Source organism: Hippocampus bargibanti, linkage group LG04, assembly GCF_051943395.1.
Source record: "Hippocampus bargibanti isolate YZ-2025 linkage group LG04, ASM5194339v1, whole genome shotgun sequence".
In the NCBI taxonomy this organism is placed as follows: Eukaryota; Metazoa; Chordata; class Actinopteri; order Syngnathiformes; family Syngnathidae; genus Hippocampus; species Hippocampus bargibanti.
This window is the reverse complement of record NC_142737.1, coordinates 9638418-9657892: the sequence shown is the minus strand read 5'-3', so window position 1 is coordinate 9657892 and position 19475 is coordinate 9638418. Positions and strand designations below refer to the sequence as shown.

Here is a 19475-nt window from a genome sequence, read left to right as displayed (position 1 = left end):
CAATGGACATGCATACTGAGTAAAAATAAAGTCCCCTAAAAAATGAAGTCATACTCTGATTCCATTGTGTAGGATTATTACAAGAGCAGATAACCATGTTTCAAGCATTCCACAAAGCCATCCAATTGCCCTATGTCCAGCATAGAGCTGACACGACTTCACAATAACTGCCTTGAAACTCACTCGAAACCACAGTTTTGCATCATCAACACTTAATTCATTTTCCCACTGATATGATCAAGATAGACGTGCTCAATATGACCACAAATAACTCCACTTGTGCTCGAGATAATACAGCATCCTTTATTCATACTAGACCTCAAGGCTCAATCATCAGGAAACAAACCAAAGTCTTTTGAAACAACACAAAAAAGTTGTTTCAAACATAGTTTCCTCAGTTTCCGAAGACATTCATTTAATTCGGCACTTTGACACCTTAATCAGTAAATCCTTCTGAAAAGATTAAAAAGCTGGTTAAACTCTGCTCATTGTTTTAATAGTGGGGGGAAATTCCGACAGCTCAAACGATCCGAATCGTCGCGATCAGTCTTACCACACATAACAAAAAGAGAGCTGTCTCTTTAGAATACCAAATATGTTTAAAATTAGCCAACCGACATCTGCTCGGTTCCAACCCAGTCGGGAAACACTTTCTCGGGAGAGAAGTCAGCTGTGCCAAGTACAAAGTTTGAGATGGTTGTGCGGTTGTGTGGCGGACGGATGTCGTCGCCTTTGAATGTTTGCGCTCAAGTTTGCGTTCGCAACAGCGGCCGCTTTTATCGTTAAGAGAATCTTGGGTGACATTTTATGATGCATGTTCGGGGGAAGATGAGATTGATGATGGTTAGGAAAGATTGATGAGGGTTGGTTTAGCTGATCGATGAGAATCTATGCAAGACTGCGCACGGTCAAAGAAAGAACCGTTCAACACCCGAAATGACTTGATAAATGAAAACCAAACTTTCATGGCACCGGCTCATATGTCTGTATGTTGCTTCATTTCACCAACACCTCAAAAACGGATCGACAATGCTAATTTCGATTGAGCTATCAAAATTATCTATTTTTTCAATTTCTTCCCACAATATTCTCATTATTGTTTGTCTTTGACAGGACATTGTTGTCCACCAACCGCATTGTGAGGCGGCCATAAAAGTGCCATTTCCCCACATTGACTTTCATCACTTGGCTGTAGAACAACGAAAAAAAAAAAACATTAAAGATGTGCTGATATTTTCATGCTAGCCTGTGAAAATGTAAAGGTTTAAGTTCACTTTTAACAGTAACATAGCCACCCAGTGCATTCCGTACTTGTGCCACATTAGTGTTGTTCACCTAGAACAACCACAAATAAAATACCTTGGAGATGTGCTGATGTTTTCATGCTCGGTTCTTAACATGTAACATTTTACTTTAGCTTTTAACATTCACATGCTAGCAACCTAGTACATCCCATACTTGTGCCACACTTGTGTACTTTGCCTTGAACAACCACAAACAAAAAGAAAAAACTGTGGAGATGTGCTGATGTTTTCACCCTAAACATGTAAAAAATGTACTTTAGCTTTTTTAACAGTCACATGCTAGCAACCCAATACATCCCATTCTTGTACCACACTTATATCCTGCGCCTGTGACTGTCTTTTATACAACAAGTTGTCACTCATTGGTGCCACACCTTTTTTTGTGGTCATTTCTTTCCGTACCCTCTGTCTTTCTTCAGATTTGTTAGCTGCTTTCTGATTTCCCTCGAGCATTCCATTTGTCTTCGCGTGTCCGTTGGACCCTGGGGGAGCAACGATTCTCAAACAACCTTTTAGCGAAGGCTCGTGGACCTAATGATTGAGCACTACTGCTCACATAACACAGTCCAAAAGGTCAATTTCCCACCGGTAAACCTTTCAGGCTTCCCTGCATTTTTATTATGCAAGGCAAGCGAAATCTGACCTGTTTAGTGTACAATTAGCTTGTGTGTTGTGGCGACGAATAGAGGTGTGGTAGTGACACTTTCGTGCCATTTGTGATATGCGGTTGAGTTAATTAGTGCCATGATGGCAAGAGAAGCCCCCACCTTTTATCTCATGATACCACTGTGTTGATACACATGCACGCACGCACGCACGCACGCACACACACACACACACACACACACACACACACACACACACACACACACACACACACACACACACACACACACACACACACACACACACACACACACACACACACACACACACACACACACACACACACACACACACACACACATTAGATTTAGCTATTAGCCTGTTAATGGGCTGGGTCCCCTGGTCATCAATTGTCAAGTTGAATTGTAATGGGGAAGATAATGGTTTTCTTGTTTACAGCCGCACAAAATAAAGGCCTGCCAGAGTGCCTGCAATAGACCTCTCACGAGAGGCATCCTTATGTTTTTAACGCTGGGAATTCATTTTGGTATTGTTTGGCAACTTTTTGGTCATTGTTTGCTTTCAAAGCTTTGCTTTTGTTTCCTGGTTCATTGTCTTCTTCCTGCATTTTTGGTTGGAATGATCTTGAGAAACAATTAATTGTTAAGAATTCTGTTGGTTGTGTGGAACTCAATGTTACATCTTAAAACGATCCTGGAGAAAATGTTTGCTAATTATTAGCAAGAGATGGTGGCAATGCTATTTTGCTCCATAGGATACTGGTGTGCAAACAGGAGTGAAGAGCATTCAGACTTGTTCCTCCATAGATTAAATAACAATTGAATCATTGTTCATTTTTATTTGGAAGTCTGTCAAATACCCATCCCCGTTATGTGAAACTTTAGGCCATGAAGCAGTAGGAAGATTTCTCCCTCAATACATTTGATATATTCTACCGGTACTTATTGTATTCTATGTTAAACGGCATCATTTAAAAGCCCGTTTCAGAACTGTGACGAAATAGCTTCAGGACAATGTGATTTCCTTACATTGTCGATGTACATGTATGGAATAAGCTTTGCCGCTCATCCCTAGCACTTTACTTGGAGCGCGGCTCCAGCTCCGTGACAGCAAATATCTGCCTTACCACCCGTATGACTAATGCTCCCCGAATGAGCTCTGCACATACCCATAACATGTAACGGTCTTCTAATTTCCGTGCCTGGGGCACTGTCACCTGCCTGGCCATCATCTGCATTACAGAACTCCCTGAATACTGAGGTGTGCACGCCTCACGGGTCTTTAGGATGTCAGCTGTCTCCATAACGTTCCTCAAGCTCTAATCATAAATCCCTGGCAGGGAAAAGGCTACATGCCTGGAGGCCATGAGGGCAGAGGAGGCCGGTACCCTGAGGCCAGCCTCGGGTCTTCTGGCCTACCATGACACTGGAAAGGTGGAGAGAATGAAGGGTGGTTTCCTTATATGTAAACGACTGTACCAAGCAGACCGTCGAAAACTGAAACTGTATTTTTACTATTGACTGGCAAGTGATTCAGAGCGGCCCATAAATCCCACAAGAGCATATATAATCTCCAGCACCTGACACTTTGAGGCGCTCAAGGACATCTGCATAATTGCACACTTCTTTGACTACAAATACGGCGACTGATCACTTTAAAATGGTTTACTGATTTTCCGTTATTGGATTTTATTCTCCCACTTATCACTTTAGCTTTGCTTGATACCTTGCACATTGTCTCACAGTTGTTCCTGAGAGATACCATTTACATTAAGGAATTGGATTAGATTAACCTTTATTAGTGTCTGTCATTCTTATTTGGCATGTCTTTCTTATGTTGTCATCAGTGCAACGTGTTCTACCGAAAAAAAAAAAAAACCAAAAACCAAATCCTTGAGTTTTCTACACACTTAGCCAATGAAGATGATTCTGATTCCTAATTTTTGAAAGTCCGTGTTGGCAACGAAAGGCACATGAAAAACTATCACAACCCACTACACAAATATATGCGACACTTGGAACCATAAGGAATGTTATTAATATTTAGCCGATAGTGATCGTTCAATTTAAAGAACTCAGGCGCCCACAACAAATTATTTTTGCACCTCTGAAATCGAGAGACATCTGTAATCAACAAAACACAGACATTGCTGCAACCCAACAAGCCGGCAATTTGCTTTTATCACCTTTTAATGTCAGTCTGCGTCGAGTTCCTTTTTTTTCAAAATAGAGACCTCTGTATTTTATCTTTAATAACTGTTCAGGGAAATGCCAGCTAGTTTAGGTAAACTTTTTTTACCCTCTGCGAGACTTGCGTAAAACTGTTTAAAGTTCGCATAAAAACATTTAATTTCAAAGCTGAATTTAGATGGTTTTAAACGTTGATTGGCCTGTTGATCTGTTACAAAATACCTGCCTTTTTGTTGATGGAAAAGACATATCATTGCTTTTGGCAAGATGTATGAAACAACTTTGGACTGCTAATGGTTAAAGGACAACCGACACCATTTTTTTGTTTCCTAACTGACATCAGAAAAACGTTTTATAGCATCTAAAATACCCAAAACACGCAGGCTGATATTTTTAATTAGAAGCAAAACACCAATAAAAATGAGTTACAGTGTCCCAAAACTACTTCAAAATTACCCCGGAAATTGTGAGTTTGAGAAGGTCACGCCCTCTTGTTCGTGATGTCATGCGAGGACGTATTTGCCTTGCTCTAGAATCAAAACAATGGCTTCAGATTCAGAGAAGATGCTTTCTTGTTACTCATCCAGTTATGAATATGATTCAAATAGTTCTGAAGAGGAACGCATAAATGTTTGCAATAGATAAAAGAAGTATCAATTTGAGCCGTCAGGCCTCCAATGTAGCGTCCCAGAAAATGCACATGATGGCGCCCAAGCTCCGTTGGAAATGGGCTGATTTGTCTGCTGGGAATTTGTGTCAACTAGAATCAAATAGTAGTCTCGGTGCAACACACAACGGTTCACCATCGCGTTATTTGTTTTCCTTCTAATTTTGCCATCAACACGAAGTTTTCAGACCAAACAAAGTACCCGAAATGCATTGTGTGTCGCTTTCTCGGTCAGGGGCGTTCCAGACGTGACGTCACGTCAGGCATCATCATCAACTCGAAAACAGGACTTCCTGAATATTCAGTGCGAGTCTTAAAATGTAAAATATAGCTATATGCGATGGAATCTTTGTAAAATACGCTCAGTAGAAGTTATTTGAAGTGATTTTACAAATTATGGACACAACTTGTCTGGAGGCGTCAGTTGTCCTTTAAGACCAGGAAGGTTAAGTTGATAGTTCGCCATATTGCCAGCTGATTGAAACAAACCAATATGGACCTCTGCTCTCTTGCCTACCATCGGTGGGCAGGCTACCATTGATGGCTGTTTGCTCTAGGCCAGACACATGATCAACTTGACTTCTTTTAGTCCCATTTGTCATCATTAGCCAGGCGACATAAAACTGATCTCTTAGTAAAGCTTAAATTTTAAGTCCATTTCGGCACAGACTGATGGATTGGACTGGAACCGTTACCATGGGAGCAGTGAAGTGTGAAGAGGTTCAGCGGTATGCCAACCAAAGTTTGTTCCCGTGGATTTTCTAGTACAGCCACGTGGTCCTTATTGCAGAACAGATCGGCCGCATGACCGAAGTTTCTTTTGAGGACGCATTTAGAACAACCATTATTCAACTGTGAACCAATTTTTTGTACTTTTTCAGCATTTCAACGGGGACTGGTTGTGACAATCATAGGTTGAGTGTGACTGAGGCAGTCACTTCATCCCACACCATTTGCTAGAACAACATAAATATAAAAATACGTAGTTTTGTTTTGTTTTCAAGATTATTTCAAATCACTGCTGAGTGAGTGTATGGCATATTTGTCATTCATTAACTCATTCACTGCCATTCACGAAGTTATTCGGCAATTGAAAATATGACAGAGCGCCATTGCCGGATTTGTTCGGTTTTGTTTTTTCATGCTTGGGTGCCGATTAAGCTCTGGCCATGGCCTCTGGCAAGGTTTTTTTCTTTTCCAAAGGGGGAAGCATTTCTATTTTTTTCCATGTCAGCGCTTAGTTCCAGCTTCAGCTGTTCTTAAAGTGCTATATAAACCAATATGGACAGTCACTCTCATTTCAGGCTCATATAACTCAATACCCACATAATTTAGGAATTAACTATATTTTTCTGATGAAAGAAGAGAGGCTAAAGTTTCTAACGCTATATTGATTGTTTAAATAGTCCTAAAACTCAATATTCGGTGAGTCCTGGAAGTCAAGATTGTTATACATGTAGTTCCCAAAAATGAGCTAAATAATAAAAACAACATTTTATGAAATAAATAAAAATAGTTTAAAAATGATTTTACAATACAATACATATTGATTCATGAAGCTGAATTTATATCTTAACTCATTCACTGCCATTCACAAATATATTTAGGAATTGAAAATATGACAGAGCGCCAATAACAAATTTGTTTGGGCTTTGCTTTTTCATGCTTGGGTGCCGATAAAGCGCTGGTCATGGCCTCTGGCAAGGTTTTTTTCTTTTCCAAAGGGGGAAGCATTTCTATTTTTTTCCATGTCAGCGCTTTGTTCCAGCTTCAGCTGTTGTTAAAGTGCTATTTTAACCAATATGTATGTATTGCATTATATTTTGGACAGACACCCTCATTTCAAGATCATATAACTCCAGACCCATATAATTTAGGAATTAACTATTTTTTTTCTGATGGAAGAAGCGAGCCTAAAGTTTCTAGCGCAATATTGAATGTTTACATAGTCCTAAAACTCAATATTCTGCGGGTCCTGGAATTCAAGTGACGATGACAAAAGCCAAGGCACTGCAGTAGACACGTTTTGGACGTCTGGCAGTAAATGAGTTCAATGTCATTCAGAAGATGTTAGCATGCAAAATGTAAATGTTTTTGTCAAATTACTCGTTCGAAACGCTTTCAGAGAAGCCTTTGAATCAACTTTTGGTGCATTGACTTATACATCTTCCCAATGCTGCTTAAAGCTTGAAGTCTAAATCGGCTATCGTTTGGTTTGACATTTCGAGTCAAACACGGATAGTGTCAGAATTTGTATAATTTCTGACTGGCTGAAAGACAACGATGGCGTCGGAATATAACTGCATATCTACTAATGACATCGTTGTTGAATCCAAGTAAACAATCATCATCAAAAAGCTCCTTGAATCCCGAATTGGCTGAGGTTGAATGACCGTTTGTCTTTTGTGTTATGGAATATTATATTATTTTGATTTCAAGATGGTGCCACGAAAGTCGCTGGCTTTACATTACCTCGAATATTTGTTTTTTTTTTTTACTTAATTGTTTTTCCTTTCCTCTGTCTTTCATAACTTTGCTGCTGTGAATTTCGAATTTCTCCAATGTGAGATGAATATACTATATCTCATCTCAACCGATTCAGGGTGTCCCCCGCTTACCACCCATAGGCTCCAGCACTCCCTCCACCCCCCGCGACCCTCGCGAGGATAAATCAGAAGGGAAAATGGATGAATCTACGGAAAATTTCCAATATCTGCAAATGTTCTACTTTTTAGAGCAAACCTTCCCAAGAGCCTTCCCGGTAATGTGCACTTTTGGCCAGGCTTTTGTCTTGCACTATGTATTCAAATCAGCCAGGCATAGAAATAATATATCAAGTTGACATTGAAGGGATACCCCTCTGTGAATATGTGTGCAAGAAAAGAACATACTGTGGTGGGATTTGCAAATCCATCAGTGGCTTTGGAGGGTTTCATCGCAATGACAGCCACCACTTTGCATTTAAAGGGAGAAGTCGTGTCACCGGGCGTCCTCCGTAGTGGCGGCGCATTTATGTTTGATATGCAACAAAGAACTGTTGAATTGCAGAAAAAAAGAACACAAAGGGAATTGAAGCCCCGAGAGAGCTTTGGGAGACTTTTTACAAGCCGATGTACAGTAACGGCTTTGTATGGGGAAGAGCAAAGCTGGTCTTTTGGCCTTCGCTCACACTAGCTTCTGATTTCCCACTGACACTCCACGCTCATATTGATCTTTTGGGGGAAACCCGTTGTGAACAACACCTCTTCATTTCCCATCCCCAAGCTGACGTTTTATAGGTCCACCCGTAACCGGCCCACCTGCTGCTCATTCACGCAAGAATGTGATAAACCGCGTGAAACACTTTGAGGGGAAGCGAGAGCTTAAGCGATGGAATAAATGACAGGTAATTTTCAGTTGAGAGCGACGCATGCAGACGAGTGTGCGGCGATCAATCAGTCAAGCGATCACCCATGCAGATTCTAGTCCTCCAGGCGTCATCAAGGCGGACGACATCGATGAAACAAGACAAGATGCTTGACAAGTGCGTGGGGAATGTGGGATTGACGCGCCTGTGGAAATGACGCATAGATTTTCTTTGAAAGAAGCATCATTGTTCTGGCGGAAATCATTGCTACTAAATACGTGCCGGAAAGCATATTGTGAGATATGTGAAATTATATCGCAATTTATTATTTATTTATTTATTCTCTCCACTCCGCAGCTGTCTGGCAAGGCAGAAGCAGGAGAAAAGTGGATCTATTGATCCTAGGAGTTTCATTTTTCAAACACGGTCATCTTTCACAGCCACAACTTCGATTTTTGAAAAACATAGATCGTGCTTTTCTCCCAAAGTTTGTTTTTTTCCTGTCATCGTTTGAAGTGGAGTGTCAGTGTCAGAACAGGACGACGGCAGTTCATTACTTTGGTGACCTGCCCGGTTGAAAATTGTATCTGCGATTTGCACATTTATTTGCTTACATGTTTGTAATGTACCGTATTTCCTGGTGTTTATATGCACCGGAATATAAGGCACACCCCCAATGAATGGTGTATTTTCAAACTTTTTCCACATATAAGGCACACCGGACTATATGGTGCACCTTCAATGAATGAAAACCTTTTCCAAACATAATATGTAAATATAGACACATTTTCCAAATATAAGGCACACCATATTGTAAGGCGCTACATTAGAGGCAGGCGTTACGCACTACTTCTTCTCCAGATGGAAATTGAGTGGGTGACTGCTAACAGTTGTTGCCAGACCTCAATATTACTTCACATATAAGGCCCACCAGGGTATAAGGATCACCGCCGTATAAGGTGCAGGGTCATCTATTGAAGGAAATCCAGACTTTTGGGTGCGCCTTATACACCGGAAAATGCGGTAGTGAAAAAATACTACACACTTGAAACGCACTTTCAAATACGAAGTAACAAAATTACCCATATTGACAGCATTTCCAAAACTGTTTTGAGACTGTCCTCTGGTTATCGATGAGAAGGTTTCTTCAGCGGTCATCTGTACTTCTTTGAAGGTGTTTCGCTTCTTATCCAAGAGGCTTCGTCAGACAACTAAAATATTTTGCTGGTAAGTTTAGCCCTATATATATCCGTACTGTCCAGACGTCGCAGTGCCAGGCTCTGCTATGATTGGTCCCTGCTCTCAGGTTAGGGGGAGCAGAGGTCTACTCCCTGCGGCTACACTGATTACTTCTATTGTCCAAACTGATTACTTCTATTGTCCTGCATGAGTATGGAGTCTATGACTGGCCTGATTGCCCCTTTTGATCTGGTATCACTTCATCAGCATAACTAAGCCTATGTTGCCTAATAGGTCAGTTGTAGGAACGATCCAAATTGAACCTCACCCCACCATGGCGATTTAGTGAAGGGTTTGCTGTTTTATGAAAATAGCTTCTTTTACTCCCCTTTCAAATCTTCTATTTTCTTTCGCTAAGATTTTAACCTAAAAAAAGACTTCATTAACATCGCAGGAATAATACTAGTGGGCCTCAATCTGCAGTACATATGCACCTAAAAGCTTGCAACCACTCATTTGACGACAATGAGGTTAAAATCTTAGCGAAAGAAAATAGATGGATGCCCGAAGAAACCTTCTCATCGATGGACCACTCCTGTACGAATGAGAGCTTACACAGACGTGTCCTCTGGTTAATTTTATTGTATTTTATTATGTTCAAAGGCTGTAATTCACTTCACTTTTACTTTTATATATCATCAACCCCTGTATCATAAATGCTAAACGGTGAGAACCAAAATCGTTATTGTAAATGTGACCCAGCTCACCTGCACCACCAGTAAAAGCATCCGCTGGATGAATTAACATAAATGTCTCCCAAAGAGTGTCTGTTAAAAAAAAATACTGTTGTCAATTTATTGCTGAGCATAAGTACTGTCAAGGAATGCGTTTATTGAGGCGGCTTGTTAAATAAATTGGTATGTGGGTGTTTAGGAGAAGTTTGGATTTGATAGCTGCAAAACCTGATTACAAAATCTTGATTCATGGGAGGTTAAAAGCTAAAAATAAAAACACAAGTTGAATTAAGTACCGCGATAACTTCACTGACAGCTGTCCTTATTTACGAATTTGCCAGCTGAGGTAACTTAGTTGCTTTTTCGCGAGTCGAAAGTTGAGCTCCCCCGTGACCTTCAAATACTCCACATTAAAGAAATATAAATAGAAATAAATAAATTATAGTTAATAGAGCAGCCCGGTACTTTCAGTTGGACACCAAAGTAGCACCTAACGCAGCATTGTAACAAGAGTCAGTTCCAAAATCTTACCCTTTATTCACTCATTCACTGCCAGACGATGTCCACTCCATTGCAAAGGTTTTTGTCATTTTCACTCAAATTCCTGGACCCACATAATATTGAGTTTTAGGACTACATAAACATGCAGTATTGCGTTAGAAACCTCAGACTCTTTTCTTTAATCAAATAGTTAATTCCTAAGTGACATGGGTCTGGAGTTATCGGAGCTTGAAATGGGGGCGGCTGTACAATATACAATACAATAAATACATATTGATTTATATAGTGCTTTAACAACAGCAGAAGCTGTAACAAAGCGCGAACAAAAGGCAAATGCTGCCCACTCGTGGAAGGGGAAAAAAAAAATCATCGCCAGAGGTCTGACCAGAGCTTTATCGCAAGAAAAACCAAAACCTGAACAAATTTGGGAATGGCGCTCCACGTCACACCTTTCAATTCCCGAATAAATTCAGAAATTGCAGCAAATGAGTTAAAAAAGCACAAATCTGCACCATAATACTAATTATATTCCCTTTGAAGACATTGAACCTCCCGCAAAACAGCCATAACTCGTTATTATGCGATGCATCCAGACATGCATGAAGACAGATGGTTAATAGAATGTGTTGCTGGGTATTCAGTAATCATTATTAATCTGTGTGCTGGCAGATCCTTTCTCGGCTTGCCGCGGCGTTCATAAAGCTTGCTTAATTGGATTGATTGATTAGAAAGTGGTGATTCAGAGGTCCCCCTCCTCTTCCCAATCTCCCCCCAGCCCCGCCTCCGCCCCATCAGGCCTTTAATAAGATCAGAGCTCTCTCATATTAACGCGCCTCTCAGCACGCCACTCGTTTGGCCTGTCCTTCCGCCGCTCACTGCCCTCCCCGCCACGTCCGATTCCAGACGGGATTCGCCGGCTAAATCTGCTAAACAAATACACCCAAGACCAGAAGCTTCATGACAAAAGATTGCTCGTTGCTTTTCTCTCTTGCCTCTGAATGTCATCCATCTTGGGTTTCTGTCTCTTCAAATCCCATAAACACCACTACTTTCTATTTAGCCCAGGGGTGTCAAAGTCATTTTTTTGCCGTGGGCCACATTGTAGTTATGGTTTCCTCTCGAGGGCCGTTATGAATTTGGGGAACCCATTAGAATGTTTAAATCCCTTCAAATATTACATATAGAGCACACAGCAAATTAATGAATAACTCGTTTTCTAATCTGAAGTCAAGAATAATGACTTTTATTGTGGTTGACATCCAAAAATATGAAATTTAGGCTCAGATTTTAGCAATCATCATGGAATTTAACAAGTTTGATTTGCTTTCGCGGGCCGAAAAAAATGATGTGGCGGGCCGGATTTGGCCCGCGGGCCTTGACTTTGACACCTGTGATTTAGCCCAAGCAGAAAAAAAAAACAATTTGTAATAATAATAATAATAATAATAATAATAATAATGATTCATTTCATTTACATGTAAACACTGTAAAATACTGTAAAGTGACCTTTCAAAACTCTCAAGGTCACTTTACAGTATTTTACAGTGTGTAAGGCGCACCAGAGTATAAGACGCACCCCCAATGAATGGTGTATTTTCAAAAAATTACATACGTAAGGCGCACCAGACTATAAGGCGCACCTTCTATTAATGAAAACAATTGTCCAAATCCAATATAGAAATATATAAACATTTTGCAAATACCAGGTACACCGCTTTTTCTCATTTGCTGCCATTCCCGAATTTATTTGGGAATTGAAAAGTGTGACGTGGAGCGCCGTTTGCGAACTTGTTTGGCTTTTGTTTTTTCTTGCGTGAGATGTTGATAAATCGCTGGTCAGACCTCTGGCAATGTTTTTCTCTTCCACTGGGGGAGCAGCATTCGCCTTTTGTCCATGTTAGCGCTTTGTTACAGCTTCAGCTGTTGTTAAAGCGCGATATAAATCAATATGGTTGTTGTGTTAGGATTGGATTGGATGTACAGTGATACCTTGGCTTATGAAATGAAGTGGTTCCGAGACAGTGTGTAAGCCGAAAACTGTGTATCCCAAAAATTAATTTCTCAAAGGAAACCATTAAAATGAGAATAATCCGTTCCCAGGTCCCCATAAAACATAATTTTCTACTTTCTAATTTTATAAGCCTTAAAACTACACAATTGAATGGATTGGATTGCATTGCATTCACCTTTATGTAGTACTAAAACTGCAATTTGAGTGAAAATGACAAAAACCCTGGCACTGGAGTGGACACAATTTTGCACATCATCTGGCAGTGAATGAGTTATAAGGTGCTACAGTAGCGACTGGAGTTACACACGCCTTTTTCTAAATGGAGTCGGTGGCTGCTGATGGTTGTTGTGAGACCTGGTATGGCTCAGTATTACTTCACATATGAGGCGCACCTTCGTATAAGGTCATTTATTGAAGAAAATCAAGGCTTTTGGGTGCGCCTTATACACCGGAAAATACGGTACATACGTCTGGACTAAGCTTACCTGTGTGTGGAATAGTAATACAGTGAGACCTCAACTTACGAACTTAATTGGTTCCCAGACAGAGTGTGTAAGGCGAAAAAATCTCGAAAAAAAATTCCCATAGGAAACCATTAAAATGGGAATAATCCGTTCCCGGGTTTCCATAAAATATACTTTTCAACTAAATAAGCCTTAAAAATACACACAACATACCTTATTCTATGTATAATAAATGTGCTATTGTATTGTAATGAAAGAAATACAATGCATTGTATCATAAAGTCACTTTATTTACATTTGTGATGGTCATTGATGGCTTGATGGGATGGCGTTGGAGGTCGAAGGTCAAAGGGAATTGCTGTTTGGAAAGAGAGGCGCATTACATGAGGACTGTAATTAAAGAAATAAACTGTGCTGTAAAATAAAGTTTTCTTTACCTTTTTGATGGTCATTGATGGCTTATGGAAGGAGAGTCACCTTCCATAAGGACTGTTGGTAACTTAACCTCTGGTGCTTTTCGGTCGTGTGCTTCCGCCGAAGATCACTGCGCCAGTCGTGGTGGGTGTGTATTATGAAAATAGTGCTTATTATAAGGTTTAATTTTCAGAAATTTGACGTTTGTAAGGCGAAAAGTTCGTAAGATAAGGTGTTTGTAAGTTGAGGTCTCACTGTATCTCTTTCAATTTGAAATTCGTATGCGGAAAAAGTGCAACGTGGGCGTGTGATTCGCTCATCTGCATTGATGCTCATCCGATCGATACGCAACCTGGTACTTAGTGGAATGCGGCTCATCGGCGCAAAGGAAGTGCACACAGTAAAGAGACTCTCCCTCGCCATCGTAAAACTTAACGACTTTTCCGTGTTGCCTTTTGTCTCCAGGCAGCGGATATTAAGAGAAGATAATAAGTATGCATTTCCATTTTTTTTTTTCATTTTGTTTTGCAAGCTCACCAGTCCTTCAAATCTATACAGCCCAACACTGGCTTGTAAAAGTAGGCAATGTTTTGCGTGTGTGTGTGTTCGTATGAGAAAGAGCAAACGAGTGAAATCAAGCACGGGACTGCAGTGTGTGTCCTCTCCAAGGCCATGATGAGCCCACTGCAAGATCACCCCCATGAGAGCATTTATGGGGAAATGATTACCTCGGAAAAGAGGCGAACTTTTGATGAAAATCATCCTACTTCAATTTGCACCTCACGGGCAATGCGCTTGGTGTCCATGGTTTTGCATAATGTTGTAAAATTGTACTGCGGCGCTTCCGTAACAAAGTGCTTTCATCAAAGACGCCTGTGATTGAGATGTCGTATTTTCATCTCAAGTGTCATTACTTTATTTATTTATTTTCCTCTCTGTGGAATTGTAGCGGTAACATAATTCATGTCACACGGTGTTCAAAAGGCACATCCCCTCTTGTAGTGTGTTTTTTTTGGAACAAATGTGAATCTTCTTGTATTTAGAAGCATTTCTTTGTTTAACCTCAGTCATGTTACTTCAAGATGACAGTGGCGTTTGTCCCACCAATACGCCATTTATCATATTTTCCGGTGTATATGATGCACTGGAGTATATTGGGTGCACCCCCAATGAATGGTGTATTTTCAAACTTTTTCCATATATAAGGCGCACCGGACTATAAGATGCACCTTCAATAAAAGTGTCAATCAAAATCAAAGTTATATAAATATATAAAGGTTTTCCAAATATACGGTACACCACGTTATAAGGCACGGCAGTAGAGGCTGGGGTTATGCCCGAATTATTCAAAATGGAGATGCTGCTGACAATAGTTGTGAGACCTGTTGCGGTTCAATATGACTTCACATATAAGGCGCACCAGCGTATAAGGCGCAGGGTCAGTTTTTGAAGAAAATCAAGGCTTTTGGTTTTGCCTTATACACCGGAAAATACAGTAATTGTTTTTATATAGCGCCTTAAAGGACAACCGACATCACTTTTTTGTTTCCTAACTGACATCAGAAAGACGTTTTATAGCATCTAAAATACCCAAAACACGCACAAATGCAAAACACCAATAAAAATGACTTTAAAAAATGAAACCAGAACTGGCCAGTTTCAGAAGGTCCCACCCCCTCGTTCGTGGTGTCACTCCAAGACGTCTTGCCTTGCTGGAGAATCAAAACAATGGCTTCAGATTCGGAGAATATGCTTTATGCCCGTTTCCACAGGCTGATTAATTCCTTACACGGAGCTTTGTCGCCCTCTACTGCCTCTTTTGGGTGCAACACGAAGTTTTCAGACCAAACAAGTACAGCAAAATGCATTGACGTAATGGAAGGACTGCTACAATGTTTCCTTTTTTTCGGTCAGGGGCGTTCCTTCAATGACGTAGTGTGAGGACTCGTCACCAACTCAAAAACAAGACTTCCGGAATATTCAGCACAAGTCTTAAAATGTAAAATATAGCTAGATGCGGTGGAATCTTTGTAAAATACGCTCAGTAGAAGTCATTTGAAGCCATTTTACAAATTACGGACACAACTTGTCCGGAGACGTCGGTTGTCCTTTAAGAGGAGCATTCACACCCCCGCTCCCTCAGGTTCTACATTTTTTTAACCACAATGTCCAACCTGCACACAGACAGACACATAAGTACAAGACTAATCAGATATGCTACAATGCCCACTTGGACTGTTGTGTGCTGTTGGGATTTTTTTTATTCCCCTTCTTTTTCACTCGTCTGCCTTTTCTCACCTGCTGAGAATAATTTGAAGATGTGTAATGTGCTTTCTTTGGTCATACAAGACTCAACACACGAATGCTGTCAGCACACCCACCCACTCACTGAGAGAAGAAACCTTGGAGGTGGCCACTCTTGGGAGTCCATGTTTGATTGACGCTTTTTCATTGTTGCTGGTTTTCCAGTTAAGGGCATGCTTCAGGAGCTCAGCTCCTTTTTTTGTTGCATCCACACATAGAAAACAATATTGATCCCTTCTTTCTTCATCCCGTTTCCTTGCAAGATTGTGTTCCATATGCATCAGGTTTTCCAGTCGGGAGCACTGACTCCCCTTCGCATAATCACTTCTGACTGCAGCGAGATGCCGATCGGTGGCGTGGCGGGTCCAGAACTGAGGTGCAGAATTTTTAAGCACCTCCAGTTTATTTTCTCTGAGGGGTGGTTGATTTATTTTGGCACGTGATTTAAGCACTGGAGGAAATTTCTCATCCTCACTACTTTTTTTCAATACCATATTGACTTATGACCACTTTGTTCATGAATTTGTTAACTCTATCGCTGCCATTCCCAAATTTATTCGGGAATTGAAAAGCATGACGTGGAGCACTATTCCTGAATGGGTTAGGGTTTTTCTTGCATGGGGTGACAATAAAGCGCTGGTCAGACCTCTGGCAATATTTTTGTCCCTTTCCTGAGGGGGCAGCATTTGCCTTTTGTCCATGTTAGCGTTTTGTTGCAGCTTCAGCTGTTGTTCTCACGCTATATAAATCTGTATGTATTGTATTGTATTGTATTGTATTTTGTACAGTCACCCACATTTCAAGCTCAGATAACTGCCGAACCAAATAAGCTAGAAATAGACTTTTTTTCTGCTGAAAGAAGGGAGTCTAAGGTTTCTTACACTGAATTGAATGTTTATGTAGTCCTAAAACTCAATATTCTGTTGGTCCTGCAATTTGAGTGAAAATGACAAAAACCCTGGCACTGGAGTAAACACATTTTTGCACATCGTCTGGCAGTAAATGCGTTAGTTCAGTCAAATGTCTTGTCAAATGTTCTTAGTTGGAACGATCAAAATGCCCCATCTCCCTTTTTATGTTTAGATGTTTTAAATATGCACTGACAAAGTCATCTTTTTTTACTGCAATGCTTATTGCTCGTCTGTGACACTATTTGTCCTCATCAATCATGCAAAAATTAAAAAATGAAAAACTGAGACGCTTCACACATTTTTTTTCACAAATTGTTGAAGACATCCAAGTTGGAATTCAGAAAACAACAAATCCCCCTCTGAATTTGCACAACACATCAGAATTGAATGCAATAGTCATGGAATGTCACACTCAGCGTCTTGATCAAGTGCACCTTGGAAAAAAAACAGACCTTTCTTTGACTTTTTTATGGTTTTGTTAAGAAACCACATTGTGTACCCAAGTTTGCTTTCACGATTTATACAATTTTTATGAGGGTTGACAACGGTCTGAACTTGAAGCATATTGTTTAAAGTTGGAAAGTGAAAGATGGACTACAATGTAGTGGTTGCACTGTCCTGGGGAAGAAAAAAAAAGCAAGATATCTCTCGCATCAAACATTCAGAGCCTATTTCAATATCTTTTGAAGTTATATTGGAGCACAAGAGATGTTTTATTTATTCATTTTTTTAGTTGATGGATTTATTTATTTACTGCGGTGTTACATTGCTTCATCAAGTTCACCAGATCTCGCGGTCACATTCTATTATGAACCGTTTCACCCCTCCCTTTTCCCCCTTTTTTAAACCACTTTGGCTCCTTACTGTTAAGCTTGAGAAACACACCTTTAAGCTTCAGCCGTATTCCGGGAGGTGTTTTTTCACAGATAAGCCGTGCAGCATGTGACTTGGACAAAGATAAATGGACTCTGTCTTTGTTGTTGTGACGTCCTGGAGCTAAAGTGTTAGTGACATTGATGACCGGGGCCAACTTAGTCCACTAAAGTCAAAAGTAAAAAAAAAAGAAAAGAAAGGGGGAAAAAAGGAATAGGGAGCAAAAACTCCAGAAAGAAATAAACATCCAATTTGGTGGTAAACTACAGGCTATGAACTCAATTGTGGACACGGGCATATGAACAAAAAATTCCCAGAGTTAAAGAACAAAATCTAAATTTCACTTGCTCCATCCATCCACTGATTCATCATCCATCCACCGATTCTATCATCCATCCATCCAAACCCACCCAACCACCCTAGCCACCCACCCATCCGTCCATACATACATACATCCAAACCCACCCAACCACCTAAAATCCATCCATTCATCTACCAATTCCATCCATCCACCGATTCTATCATCCATCCATCCAAACCAACCAACCCACCCATCCATCCATCTACCTATTCCATCCATCCACCGTTTCCATCCATCCACCATTTCATCCTTCCCAACCCACCCACATGTCCCTCCATCCATCCATCCATGCATCCATCCATCCATCCATCCATCCATCCATCTACCTATTCCATCCATCCACCGTTTCCAGCCATCCACCGTTTCATCCATCCATCCACCGATTCTATCATCCATCCAAACCCACCCAACCACCCGAAGTCTATCCATCCATCTACTCATTCCATCCATCTACCAATTCCATCCATCCATTATTTTAGTGTGAAAGCATTGTCCATGTTTCTTTTGGGTCCATGAAAGCCGATGTTTTGTTTTATTTAATGACTCATTTGAGTTTGTCAAGATGGAAATTACTTTTTAAAATTTCCATTCGTATTCTTTGTCACTCTGAATAAAAAATACATTTTGTTTTGAATATATCATAATAATTAGGATCTCATCATGTAACCAGAACACCGCGATAGAAGAAGCTTGTCACACCTTGACAAAGGTGTGAGAAGAATAAAAGGTTTCAGTTTTGTGTCATATTGTTTTGGGACTTAGAGAAATATTTTCCATTGACATAGACATGATTAACTCATTTACTGACATTCACAAATTTATTCGGGAATTGAAAATATGACGTAGAGCACCATTCCCGAATTTGATTGGGTTTGTAATTTTTTTATGCTTGGGTGTCGATAAAGCGCTGGCCATGGCCTCTGGCAATGTTTTTTTTTATTTCCACAAGGGGGCATATTTTCCCTTGTTTCCATGTTAGCGCTTTGTTCCAGCTTCAGCTGCTGTTAATGCGCTATATAAACCAATATGTATGTATTGCATTTCAAGTTCATGTAACTCCAGACCCATACAATTTAGGAATTAACTATTTATTTCTGATGAAAGAACGTTTCTATCGCTGTACAGAATGTTTATGTAGTCCTAAAACTCAATATTCTATAGGTCCTGCAATTCAAGTGACAATGACAAAAACCCTGGCACTGGAGTGGACACAATTTTGCACATGTGGTCGTGAATGAGTTAAAAATGATTTTTATTTCTCTCAAAGTCATTTGGCTCTCCGGCCTCAATTAATCACCCTTCAAAAGTCGATTGTCTCTCATTTCTTCTCATCTCATTTGCTTGCGGTGATTGATGAGGAGACTTTGAGAAGCATTGCGAAGACAATCTCCCACATCTTTCTTGAGCGTTTCTGAGAGTGAAACTCGCTACAGTATCAATACCTGTATTGATGTCCACAATATGAGGTGGTGAAAATGTTCTACTTTCCAATTGATCCCCCCCCCCCACCTGATCCATTCGCAGCCTGTATGTGGACGCTTTGGTGAATGAAAGGGAGTGGTCCATCCATCATAAGTCGATGCCACTTGG

At 40.4% G+C, this 19475-nt stretch overlaps 1 protein-coding gene across 1 annotated transcript in view; it reads left to right on the top strand.

The window, feature by feature from the left end:
- The window catches only part of fbxl17 (F-box and leucine rich repeat protein 17), a 268437-nt gene that overhangs the window by 62252 nt on the left and 186710 nt on the right, over nt 1–19475 (top strand). The gene's annotated exons all lie outside the window — the stretch shown is intronic.